The sequence below is a fragment of the Sus scrofa genome, chromosome 16, assembly GCF_054392235.1.
Source record: "Sus scrofa isolate SSC_HxYL_T2T_F1_AM1 chromosome 16, Sscrofa_HxYL_maternal_Yorkshire_Landrace_v2.0, whole genome shotgun sequence".
NCBI classification, from domain to species: domain Eukaryota; kingdom Metazoa; phylum Chordata; class Mammalia; order Artiodactyla; family Suidae; genus Sus; species Sus scrofa.
Window position 1 is genome coordinate 51,012,043 of NC_139398.1, and position 12,742 is coordinate 51,024,784.

The 12,742-nt window shown below is 38.8% G+C and overlaps 1 protein-coding gene and 1 long non-coding RNA gene across 25 annotated transcripts in view; one reads left to right on the forward strand and one right to left on the reverse strand.

Annotated features, from left to right (window-relative positions):
* Positions 1 to 12,742, reverse strand: part of PDE4D (phosphodiesterase 4D) — a 1,507,422-nt gene that overhangs the window by 1,176,722 nt on the left and 317,958 nt on the right. The window lies entirely within an intron of this gene.
* Positions 1 to 12,742, forward strand: part of LOC146395568 (uncharacterized) — a 311,450-nt gene that overhangs the window by 274,260 nt on the left and 24,448 nt on the right. The gene's annotated exons all lie outside the window — the stretch shown is intronic.

Below are 12,742 nucleotides of genomic sequence, written 5' to 3' on the forward strand. Positions count from 1 at the left end.
CTAAGGTAGCTTTGTTCACTGTTGGAATTGTACCCACATCTGAAAGCCCTTTAAACACTGCATCATGGCTCCTTGTTTCATTAGTGATAATCTATAGTACATCAAAGCCATCCCAGTGGCTCTTCAGTAAATTGAAAGAGCTCTCTACTCCTTTTGTTCAAAGAGGTTGTAAAGAATGGTTGAGAGAAACTGTTTACCTAGTTAAGCAATAACTATTATTTTAAAGAATATAGGAGTTGCCACATGAATGACATGATAGCTTCGTTATGTAACTTCACTTCCACTTGACACTAAGAAGACTGTCTTGAGTTTTGAAAAAAGAGCAGAAAGCATAGTTAGATGCACAGTGTTCATGATATTCAGCTATGTCTGGACATGACTTATATTCATAGGGTATATTTGCAACTGGGCTAAAGTGTCTTGTGGGAAAGAGATTATTCTAAGGGAAAGAGGATGAGGGAGACCAGCCTGACCAAACCACAAGAACCCTGACCTTGTAGGTATAGACTGATGCTAACAAGAGCAGGTAGTTCCATCTTTTAGATTCATTCTAAGCTTCTCAGAAGACTTGTGTGTGGGGGGTGAAGGGAAAGAGTAACAGTGAGCAAGGTCTGAAGGAGTTTGTTTTGCTAAAATGATTGAAAAACTTTAAAGGGCAGAGTAGTGTGAATCATACATTCAAAAAAATGAAACAAAGTAATTGTGCAGACTTTAAAAAAAAAACACACACAACTACAGGGGGGAGGACTCTAGGGTAACCAGTGTGGGGGCCCCTGGAGGAGACCAACCCATAGCAGCAGGAGAACCCAGAGGTCCCAACACCAGAGCACAGGGACCTTCGGCAAGCTCTCCAGCAGCACCTGCAGGAGCACGCTCTCAAGGCTCAAAGATTTGTTTCAACACATGTGAGTCACCACTCAAGACTTACGAAAAAAAAAAGGGGGGAGATGCTTTAAAGGATGCCAGAGATCCCATAGCAGCAAAGTGGATCTAGAACCAGAGAAATAGAATTTATTACTGCTAAAAAATATCCCTTGATTCAACTTGGGACCCAGAGGGCACCAAGGAAGAAAGCCTTTTTCTGGGGTTGATAAAAATGCTTGCCTGAGGTTAAAGAAAAATGCATAATCAAATAGTGAATTGCTAGAATAAACATGGTTTCTTTGAGTGTGTATGGGTTATTTTTTTAAGGGAGTGGGAATGCAGGGAGGAGCTGACCTACAAATGTTAATTTCTCAACTAGTCTACCTCCTCCAGAAATTTAGTCAACTTTACTGATTAGTTCTAATGCCAAGCATTTCATATGTTCTCCAAAAACGTGAGATCATGTTATTCACCTAGATCAATTTAAGAAGTGAACAAAATAATATAAACTGTGAACTAAATATTTCATAACCAGGGAGGAAAAAATATCAGCTAAATGCTGTAGGAATCTTACTATCAGAGAACAACTCATTCAAAATATTTAATTATTCATTATTTAATGAGTACCCTTAAGGGTAACCAAGCAACAGTTGCCCCTAGCAGACTAGTGACTCAGTGGTTCTAAATTAACAAAAAAGTCAGATCAGACAAATTATGGAGTTGACCCTATAAGGTTTGCTGAATTAATCAGATTTTGCCTTTACATCTTTAAAGACCATCATCAAGACATACTTTCCTACAGGAATTTACAACCTGTAGAAATTGGAACAGGCAAAGGGATTTATCAGAAAACTGATGGCTGACAGGATGGCTCTTCTTAGCCTGTTACACTTAAGAGGCAGCATGGTCTTGCTAAGGGGATATATGGACCTTGAAATCAAATAGACTTAGTACAGAATTTCTGCTCTCCAGTGGCATTCTGTGTAGCTTTAGGTAGTTACTTAACCACTCTGAGCATTTTCCAGATTTGAAGAAGGGAGATAATAACACTCATGCCTGTTTAAATGAACTAATGAGCATAAAGTTGTGTCTGTTTATCATCACCTTCATCATCGCCCATCGTTTATCATCACCTTCATCATCACCCATCATTACTACCTTTTCTCCCCTTAATATCAAATGGCAAGCAAACACATTTTCCCCCTTAAAGTTCCAAACTCTTTCAATAAAAGAGCCTTAGGCAAATATAGTTTCAATTAAGTAGCAATGAATAATGTATCAGTTTGGGTCCCAGGAGTAAACAGGAAGTATGCTGATATTAGGATCATTTAAGGAGGGTTTAGTAAAGAGACTACTTTAAAAAGATGTGAGAAAGAGGAATCCACAAAGGATGGTGAAGTGGCTGGAGCTAACGATAATGGATTTTTTAACCAGCCCCCAGTCTAAAGGGACAAGGAGAGAGATGGGTCACCAATATCTAGGAGGAAACAGCTATAGAGTAGGCTGCCTGGGGAAGGAAGGTACTCTCTGGGATGCAGGTGGCCTCAGATGACCCTGAAGGGAAAGCGGTGAGGGGACAAACTTGATTTCATTCTCCTCCAACCCTCTGATCTCCTGCTGGAACTCCTCACTGGCCAAAGGCAACAAAGCCAGAGGTCAAAGAAAGCTGTTGCTGTAAACCTCATTGGTCAGCCTCCCAGGGCAGAAAACCTCCCAGGGTGGGGCAGGGAGGACAGTGAAGCTGGAGGGGACAGGAAGGCTATGCCACACAAATCTGGCCTGCAGTCTGGGAAGAGGATTTTGTCCTTGCGCTATCTCACCTCATCAGAAGAAAAACATCTATCACGTATCTTTTTTGGCTTTTTAGGGCCGCACCTGTGGCATATGAAGGTTCACAGGCTAGGGGTCAAATCAGAGCTACAGCTGCCAGCTTACGCCACAACCACAGCAACGCTGGATCCAAGACTCATCTGCAAGCTATACCACAGCTCACAGCAATGCCAGATCCCTGACCCACTGAGCGAGGCCAGGGATCAAACCCACAGCCTCATGGTTCCAAATCGGATTCGTTTCCGCTGCACCACAAAGGGAAACTCCTATCATGTATCTTTAATCTTCCCAACAAACCTTGAGGTGGATATTGTTAATATCTTATCCCCGTTGCACACAAGAGGAAATCAGCTCCAGTAAATAGTAGCAGAACAAGGATTCAAACCTGATTTGTCTGACTCCAAACTCCACATGTTTGTCTAGCCTGCCATCTTGCTTTGCTGCCAAAATCATGAACCAATGCATTTTATTGATTATCAACAAGGGTGAACCTCTGCAAACATCAAAGTTGAGCTTATGCCCCAAAGAATGTCAGATAAAAAAGGTCTATTCTCAGGAAGGCTGTTTTCTTAGTTCCTCCAATTTCCTCTCTCAACAAAGATAATACCATGAGACAGCAGAAATGCTTTCTCCCTCCAGGTGCACTAAAAAGCAAGCCAGGTGGGGGAAGCCTCGCACAGGCAATTTCATTACTAGAGGAGTTTCCACATAAAAGTTAATTAGGGAGAAGGAAGAGTCAGCTCCTGCAGAGAGAACACTTTAGAAATAAAAATGGAGAGAGCAGCTAAGTAAGATAGATGGTGCTGGCACATTCAGAGGCAGAATCTGAGCCAGAGCACCGGAAATAAATTTTGCTGCCTTGATGCAAGGAAGGAGAGTTAAGACAGGTTCTTTCCTGGAAATTTAGGATTTATGGAGTGGAAACGCCTCATTGTACACCTCACTGGTCAGCCTTCTGCATTGCGTATCAGAAGCAATAGGTTCCACCTCAATCACTTTGTCATGTACAGGAGCTGGACAGTATTAGGAAAATCCCTTATCTTTTTTCTTCTACCAGTTGCCTGCTTCTCTATAAAGATAAAAATATTTCTATAATCTACCTCATAGGGTTGTTATGGGGCTAACTAGATAATGTCTGAGAAAGTTTTCTGGAAACTATTACAAAGTTCCCTGCAAATGTAAGAAAATTCTATTTACTTAAACATCAAATACGCCAATGCAAGATGACATTCTAAATCTAAGTGAAAAAGAGTTCTAATTATCTTCAAATATTTTATACATTTTATATATTTCAGAGGCAACATTTTATTCTTTACCTCCTTTGGAACTAATATTTTTCTTTTGCATGATAATTCAGTGTATGTTATGACTGCTAAATTATAAAGCTACTCAGATGCAGTAATATAAAAAATATATTTTTTTTATCATCTCATATGTTCCAGGTACTGTGCTCATCTTTCAGATAACCACCAAACTTTATAGATTCAGGGGGAAAGGATTGTTAGGGCACAGGTTCCCACAAATGATCACGGGATAATAGATTTGTCTCCAATTTAATATCTTCTCCAACTCATCAAGGTAGATTTTTCAAGGGCTCTGCATAAAATAGACATTAAAGTGAAACCAGGATAGGCACTCTCTTTCCTTGATTAGATTGTAATCTAAAAAGAAAAATAATGGATATGGCACATATTTGAAAAAAAAAAGAAAAAAAGAAAGATCTCTATCTAAGACAGTCACAATGAACTGCAGTAAAAACAAACTCAATTTATCTAGGATCATCTACCAAAACACATTCAGGCAAGAAATTAGGAGGCAGCAATGCAAGAACAAAATACTGAAAAAGTTAAAAGGGAGGCATATGAGGGAATAAAACTCAGACTTTTCATGAAAGTTTGAATGGTTACCATAGCTCCTATGTGCCCACTAATTTACCCTCCCCACATATACAGTATGTAACTTGGACATCTGCCCAGGCTTCTTCTGCTAAATCTGTGGCAGAGACAAAGGAAGAAAGTAAAGTTCTACTTTCTAAAGTTGTTGAATTAAGAAGGCCACCTCTTGGTCCAGATCTAAAGATTACCACAGGGGTTTCCTGCTTTTTAAATCTCCTTTTTTGTAGTGTATCCTGGGAAATCTATTTCTTATCTGAGCTCCAGCTAGAAGCTATGAGATCTCAAATCTAGAAAGAGTTCACAGTATCAGTGAGGAAACTGAGGTATAGGAATGTACCTAATCTGCCTAGGATCACAGAGCTACCTCCTGGGACAAGGAAGGAATTAGACTCTGCACTCTGTGTCCATGCCCCATCCAGCTGATGAATCTGCCCTGTGCAGTGGTTCTCCTAAAACTTGCTCCATAGGCCAACCTACATGCCCCTTTCAGTGTGCCCAGGAAAGCTCAATAATATAGTTCTTTCTGGAGCCAGTGAAATCTACTTATAACACAAGGATGGCCCTCTATTAGCAGAGCATGCTCCTGCTCTAGAAGGCAGGACCTCCACATAGTGACCTCTATGTCACTATGGTGTTTCAGCCAGAAGAACCAGGTGATGTGTATTTAACTCTTCAATCTGACTTTGTCTCATCCTCTGTTCTCCACCACCCACCCTCACCTGAATGGTCCAATCCCTCTTAGACCGGACACATGCAGATTTCCAACTTCTATCCTGAAATACAAGCTCTTAAAGTATCCTATAATCCATCTTGCCATTTTTTTCCATTCCTCAAAGTCCTGCAAAAGTTCTTCCTTTGAAGAACAATTTCCCCTGCTGCTCCAAATCATCATTTTCTGCTTTCTCTGAATTCTAACAATAAAGGCTATGTTGCACCACAAAATCATATACCATCTTCCATTTTTTTCACTAATTGTTTTATAGGTTTAATCTTTGCTTCCTCAATAGAGGGTTGAATAAAATCAATTTTAATGCCTTTTCCACACTTTGAGTTACATGACTATAAAATACAAATTCCGAAGGTTGAGAGTAATTCATTATCCTTCCTTTTGCAATTTTCACAGTGTTTAACATAGTACTGAACACTCAGCAACTGCTTCACAAAATATATTTTAAAAAGAGATGAATAAATCAATAAAAAACATGAGCATTTAAATGTATAAGCGGTGTAAAACTAAAAAGTATATTAAAATGTGGAATATACTCAATCACAGCATTCACCAAAAAAAAAGAAAATTAAAATCTCAAGATTTTCATCTTGCTTAAAAATTATCAAAGTTAAAATTTAAAAAAAGTTTGATAATGGTGTATATATGATGAAATATATATTTCATATTGCTTATCAGCTTCAAAATGACATTCAGAAAGGAATTTGGTGATAAAATACCAAAAGCTGAAATGGCGTTATATATTTTTATATAGTTATTCAGAACAAAACATGAAGTATGGAAAGTGCTTTATGTGTAACAGCATTCTCAGCAATGCTAATTATAAAAATTTGGAAACAATTTTGACATCCAATAATAATGGAATAGCTAAATAAAATATGAGAAACTTCACAACACACTAGCAGTTAAAAATATATTTTTACAAGGTATTTTAATTACGTGAGAAAACGACTCTACTATAATGTCAAATGAAAAGAGCAAGATTAAAGTTGTATATAAAGTATGATCCTCTTTCATACCCTGAGTTCTCTTGTGCTTCACATTTATGCATCTGGAAACCTGCCAGAGGTCTCCACTTGGAAAACCCACAGGCATCTCAGACATAACATGTCCATATATGAACTCAACATTTTCTCCTTCTTCATTCCCAAATATGTACCTTCTTCTGTTTTCTGTCAGTTGATGGCACCACCATCTGTTCAGCCACCCTAGCCAAAATCCCTAGCCTCCTCCACTCCTTGGTCACCCATCAGTGGCCACATCCTGTCAGAGTCCCTGGCAAAGATTTCCCAGCTCTATCTTTGCACATATCCCACCACTAGGATCCGGTCTTTCAGAGTCTGACCTACACGATCTCAGGTACCATCTAATATACCTCCTTGTCATCCACATCCCCTGCTTGTGTCTCCAAACATCATATTTCACTCACTTGTCATACTGAACCACGTGTAGTTCCCCATACATTCTATGCTGCCTCCCACTCCTGAGTCCTTGGTTTTGTTCCCTCTTCCTCTTCCCTACATCCCCTTCCTGCCTTCTTGATTATTCTTGCTGCAAGACTCAGTTGAAGTGTCATCTCCTTCTGGAAAAGCTTCCTGATTCTCCCACCAGCAACAGCCCCAGCCCCCATGGCCAGCCCCTTGTCCCTTCCCCACATTGCTTTCTGAATGACCCCAAATGCATATTTGACAAAATATACCATAATGATCTGTGTCTCACTCTCGCTACCATTCTGACTCTAAGAGCCTTGAGGGCAGAAAACATTTCATGTTTGTATACACAATCATCACAGAACATGCACTCAAGACTTTTTTTTTTTTAATTGAATTCTGCCAAATCGAACCACTTCCCTTGACTAGAAGTATTAGAAGGAAAGTACATTTTGTCCCTACACTAAAAAAAATCAAATATTTTCCTTTGTAGTTTATACTCACACAAAACCATCATTTTATTCCCTCTTCCCCCAAAATAATAACAGTAGTCCTTCTTCTTCGTTCACTCGACATTTACTAGACATTTGTGGTAGGCAATCAACCATGCTAGGGGCCAGGGATGCAAAGATAAATATGATAAAAATCTCTCTCCACCAGGACATTAGAGGTGGGGAGAGGCAAACAGCACAACACACTGAGTTTCTGACAGAGGGACCCAGAGGAGGCAGAAAGTGATTCATGTGCCTAATGGTTGCAAAGTCTGTTCTGAGTTATTCCACTCTTGTGCACACTTTGTTTTACATTATTCGAATACCGCTTCATATACAGATGTTTTTCCCCCAAGTAGAGGGAAAGGAACATGGAAGTTGGGACTGGCAGTTCCTTTCCCCTCTTTGCATATCTGGTCAGACCTCTGTCTCTGCCGAAGAGGTGGCTGTAGAACTACCCATTCAGAAAGTGTTTTGTGGAGTTGCCATCGTGGCTCAGTGGTTAACGAATCCGATTAGGAACCACAAGGTAGCAGGTTTGATCTCTGGCCTCATTCAGTGGGTTAAGGATCCAGCGTTGCCCTGAGCAGTGGTGTAGGTGGAAGATGTGGCTCGGATCCCACGTTGCTGTGGCTCTGGTGTAGGCCGGTGGCTACAGCTCCAATTAGACCCCCTAGCCTGGGAACCTCCATATGCCACAGGTGTGGGCCTAGGAAAGGCAAAAAGACCAAAAAAAAAAAAAAAAAAAAGAAAAAGAAAAAAAGTGTTTTGCAAATGCTTGTCAAATGAATAATGCACAGGTGAAAACATTTATGTAAGAGAATACAAGCCGCCTTTGATTTCAGCACAAACTTATAAAATAATTGCTATTTTGGAAAATAAAAGCGAATCATTTGGCTCCTAATGTAGCTCACTGCTTAACTTCCAAGGGTATGGGATCGCCAAAATACCTGTTCTTTCAACGCTTACCTGGACCAGTATTTCAAAATAGTTCGGCTCTGTCATTTAGCAGCAAATAAATTACATTTCTTTCTGGGATTCTGTGATTTGTGGCCTCCTCTCTACCTTAAATAATTGTTAACTTCCTAAAACACAACTCTTCACCCTAAATAAATGGCCAAGGACTTTCCAATTCATCTATCACAAACGTAGGGTCTGTTACTTGAGGATATTTCACTCTGGTTTTAGCTTCCTTCTGCAGTGAGCAAAGTTACAACAGAAGCTCCTTTTCAACAACTTTGCTGACCATATCCCTCCCACTGCCTCATTATGGTGCCCTGCCCAGCCTGGGCAGTGGGCAGTGACTACAGCAGTTTTGTCCTGTGAATCATAGGACACTGTAGTACGTAGCCTGCTAGTCTGCAGACAAGATGGAAGGAGCCTCTGAGATGTGTCATTGTCAGCTCAACTACAGCAGATCCATTGAGAGCCCCAGGACAAAAAACCCTCTGTCATCATGTGAAAAAAACAAAATGATAGTGAGACTCTCTTCATAAAATTTCTAGTTTGAGCAGTTCACTACCTCCAAAAGAAGGTGGAGTTCACTGATGCCTTGAGGCTTTTTATTTTTTCAATACTTTTCTGCCATATGTTAGATCATAGTAAAAGTCCACATCTGAATACCTTTAAATTAGCGAAGTGATCAAATAGCACTGTCACTGAAAGCTGTGGGATGGATGCTCAGATGGTAATCTACAAGTCATGCATAACAATCCATAATCTGTACATTCCATCCTGAGATGAACCAGTCTACCTCTCTGGTTAAAACAAGAAAAATATCATGTAGATGATGGATAGATAATAGGTGGATGGATAGATGAAGGATGGATGAATAGATAGACAGAAAGATGAGAGAGAGAGACAGAGAGAAAGGGAGAGGAGGAGAGGTATTTTGGAGAGGGAGAATAAATACTCATGTCCTATACCCTGGATTCTATGATGTGTGGCTTTCTCAATCTGACCTGTAGAAGCAGAACTCTCTAAATTATAGTGAGCCAGACTCCTACAGAAGTTTCCTTTGAAATCCACACACCCCTTTGTTCCTCAGTTGCTTCCATCTATCAGTTAGCAATGGATCCTACTTTTTATTTTCCTAAAAAAAATCTACATTGTGTACAACTCACTTCATAAAAATTACAACTGAATTATTTTAAGACCTAGTGATACTATGGGTTTAGATTACATGGGATACAATTAGAATTTGAAGAAAAGAAAATAAAAAGATTAAAAGGACCTGAGAAGTTGGCAGAGCACCATGAAGATCTATTTAAGGCAGGAGTTTGAAAGTTTAGTCTAATGAGGCTTCCATAGGAGAACTTTTATCCTAACACCAAGTAACTCAGTACCCTCAAACTATCATTTCTCCCTGATTAACAATGGCTACCCAAGAAGTCACTGCCTGCAGATTACACAAATAGAAGAAAAACAAAGCATAAAATGGAAATGTTCAATTTTAACTAAAATAAACATAAACAAGGAAATTAACGCAATCAAAAAACCAATGATTAGGAGTAAGAACCCAAACCTCCAGGTTCTCTGCCCCTTACCAAGTAACAACCCCATTAGCATCCTTCAAGGGACTGAGCCCACTGTGGTGGAGTCATTAACACACTGACAGTGAAAATTGTAAATGCCTCCTAATTTTAGTTGGAGCCAAGGAACAAATTTTTAATCAACAGTAGAAAGTGTTTTTCTAATGTTAAAATTAAAACAACAGCAGGGAAAAAAAATCTAGACAATAAATTTGGAATTTTCTTTTGGTTCAAGAGCTTTACTATTCTTCCATTTTATTGTGAATGTGAAAGTTACAAACAACAAAGTCAAGATCTACTGAGGCAAAGATTAAAATACTCTTCTTCCATAAGAGAGTCATTTTCAAATTTTTCTTTCTTTCATATTCAGTGTATATATAGGAGATAGAATCAAGTCAACTCCTTCAGAAGAGTCCCATGTTTTTTCCCTGTTTTCAGTCTTATGAAGAGGTCTTTAGCTCACTTAATTCCAGAAGAAGGAATTTTAAGATATTACCTGAAGAAGAATAATTTACATTAGAAAATAAAAGGCAAGCAACCCAATAGGAGAAGATATTTTCAAATGATATGTCTTATAAGAGATTAATATCCAAAATATATAAGAAGCCCATACAACTCAATATCAAAAGACTCCAAACAACATGGTTAAAAAAATAGGGACAGGAGCTGAATAGGCATTTTTCCAAAGAAGACATTCAGATGCCCAACAGACAGATGAAAAGATGCTCAACCACTAATCATCAGGTAAATGCAAATCAAAACCACAATGAGAATTACCTCACACCTGTCAGAATGGCTATTATCAAAAAGATAAGAAATACCTACGGAATGGGAGAATATAGTGTCAAATGATGCAAGCGACAAGTGCTTTATCTCCAAAATATACAAACAACTCATACAACTCAACAGCAAAAAAAAAAAAAGGAAAAAAAAATGAAAAATGGGCGGAAGACCTGAATAGACATTTCTCTAAAGAAGACATACATATGGCCAATGGGCACATGAAAAAAAAAATGCTCACCACCACCAATTTTTAAAGAAATACAAATCAAAACTACAATAAGGTACCACTTAACATAGGTCAGAATAGCCATCATTAGTCTACAAATAACAAATGCTGGAGAGGGTGTGGAGAAAAGGGAACCCTCCTACACTGTTGGTGGGAATGTAAATTGGTACAACCACTATGGAAAACAGTATAGAGGTACCTCAGAAAACTAAATATAGTGCTGCCATATGATCCAGCAATCCCAATCCTGGACATATGTATAGCTGGACAAAACTTTGTTTTGTGTTGTTTTGTTTTTTGTCTTTTCTAGGGCCGCACCCACAGCATATGGAGGTTCCCAGGCTAGGGGTCTAATTGGAGCTATAGCCACCAGCCTATGCCAGAGCCACAGCAATGTGGGATCTGAACCATGTCTGCGACCTATACCACAGCTCATGGCAACTCCGGATCCTTAACCCACTGAGTCACTGAGCGAGGCCAGGAATCAAACTTGCAACCTCATGGTTCCTAGTCGGATTCGTTAACCACTGAGCCACAGTGGGAACTCCAGGACAAAACTTTCATTGAAAAAGATACATGCCCCCCCACCAAGTTCATTGCAGCAACTATTCACAATAGCCAAGACATGAAAACAACCTAAATGTCCATCAACAGATGATTGGATTAAGAAGATGTAGTATATATACACAATGGTATACTACTCAGCCATAAAAAAGAACAAAATAATGCCATTTGCAGCAACATGGATGGAACTAGAGACTCTCATACTAAGTGAAGTAAGTTAGGAAGAGAAAGACAAATAACACATGATATCATATATCTGGAATTTAATATATGGCACAAATGAACTTATGTGAAGAAAGGAAACAAACTCATGGACATGGAGAACAGCTTTGTGGTTGCCAAGGGGGTTGGGGGAGGGAGTGGGATGGACTGGAAGTTTGGGGTTAGCAGATTCAAACTATGGTATTTGGAATGGATAAGCAATGAGATCCTACTGTACAGTGCAGGGAACTGTATCTAGTCACTTATGATGGAACATGATGGAGGATAATGTGAGAAAAAGAATGTGTATACACACACACAAACACATTATAAATATTATGATTGGGTCACTTTACTGAACAGCAGAAATAGAACATCGTAAATCAACTATAATAAAAACTTTAAAAAAAGATAAGAAATAACAAGTGTTGCTAAGGATGTAGAGAAGAGGGAATCCTAATACAGTGTTGGTGGGAATGTAAACTGGTACAGACACTATGGAAAATAGTATGGCAGTTCATGAAAAAAATTAAAAACAGAACTACTATATGATCCAGCAACTCCATTCCTATGTATACAGACAAAGAAAATGAAAGCACTAATTTGAAAAGATATATGCACTCCAATATTTATAGCAGTGTCATTTCCAATAGCCAAGTAATGGAAGCAACCTAAGTGTCCAGCAATAGACAAAAGAATAAAGAACATGTGCCATGTATTCACACACACACATTGGTTTACTACTCAGCCACATAAAAGAATAAAATTTTGCCATTTGTAATAACACTGATGGATCTGGAGGGTATGCTTAGTGAAATAAGTCAAAGACAAATACTGTATGTTTTCAATTATATGTTCAATCCAAAAAAATAAAACAAATGAATATAACAGAACAGAAACAGACTCACAGGAAACAAACTAGTGGTCACCAGTTGAAAGGGGGGAGGGGGGAGGGGCAAGATAGGGGGAGGGGATTAAGAGGTACAGATTACTAGGTCTAAAATAAATAAGATACAAGGATGTAATATACAACCCAGGGGATACAGCCAATATTTTATAATAGCTTTATACAGAGTATAATCTATAAAATGTCTAGTTATGGTGTTGTACACCTGAAACATATAATGTTGTAAATCAGCTATATACTTCTATTATTTTAATCTAAATAAATTAACTAAATAAATATTCAGAGATGAAAAG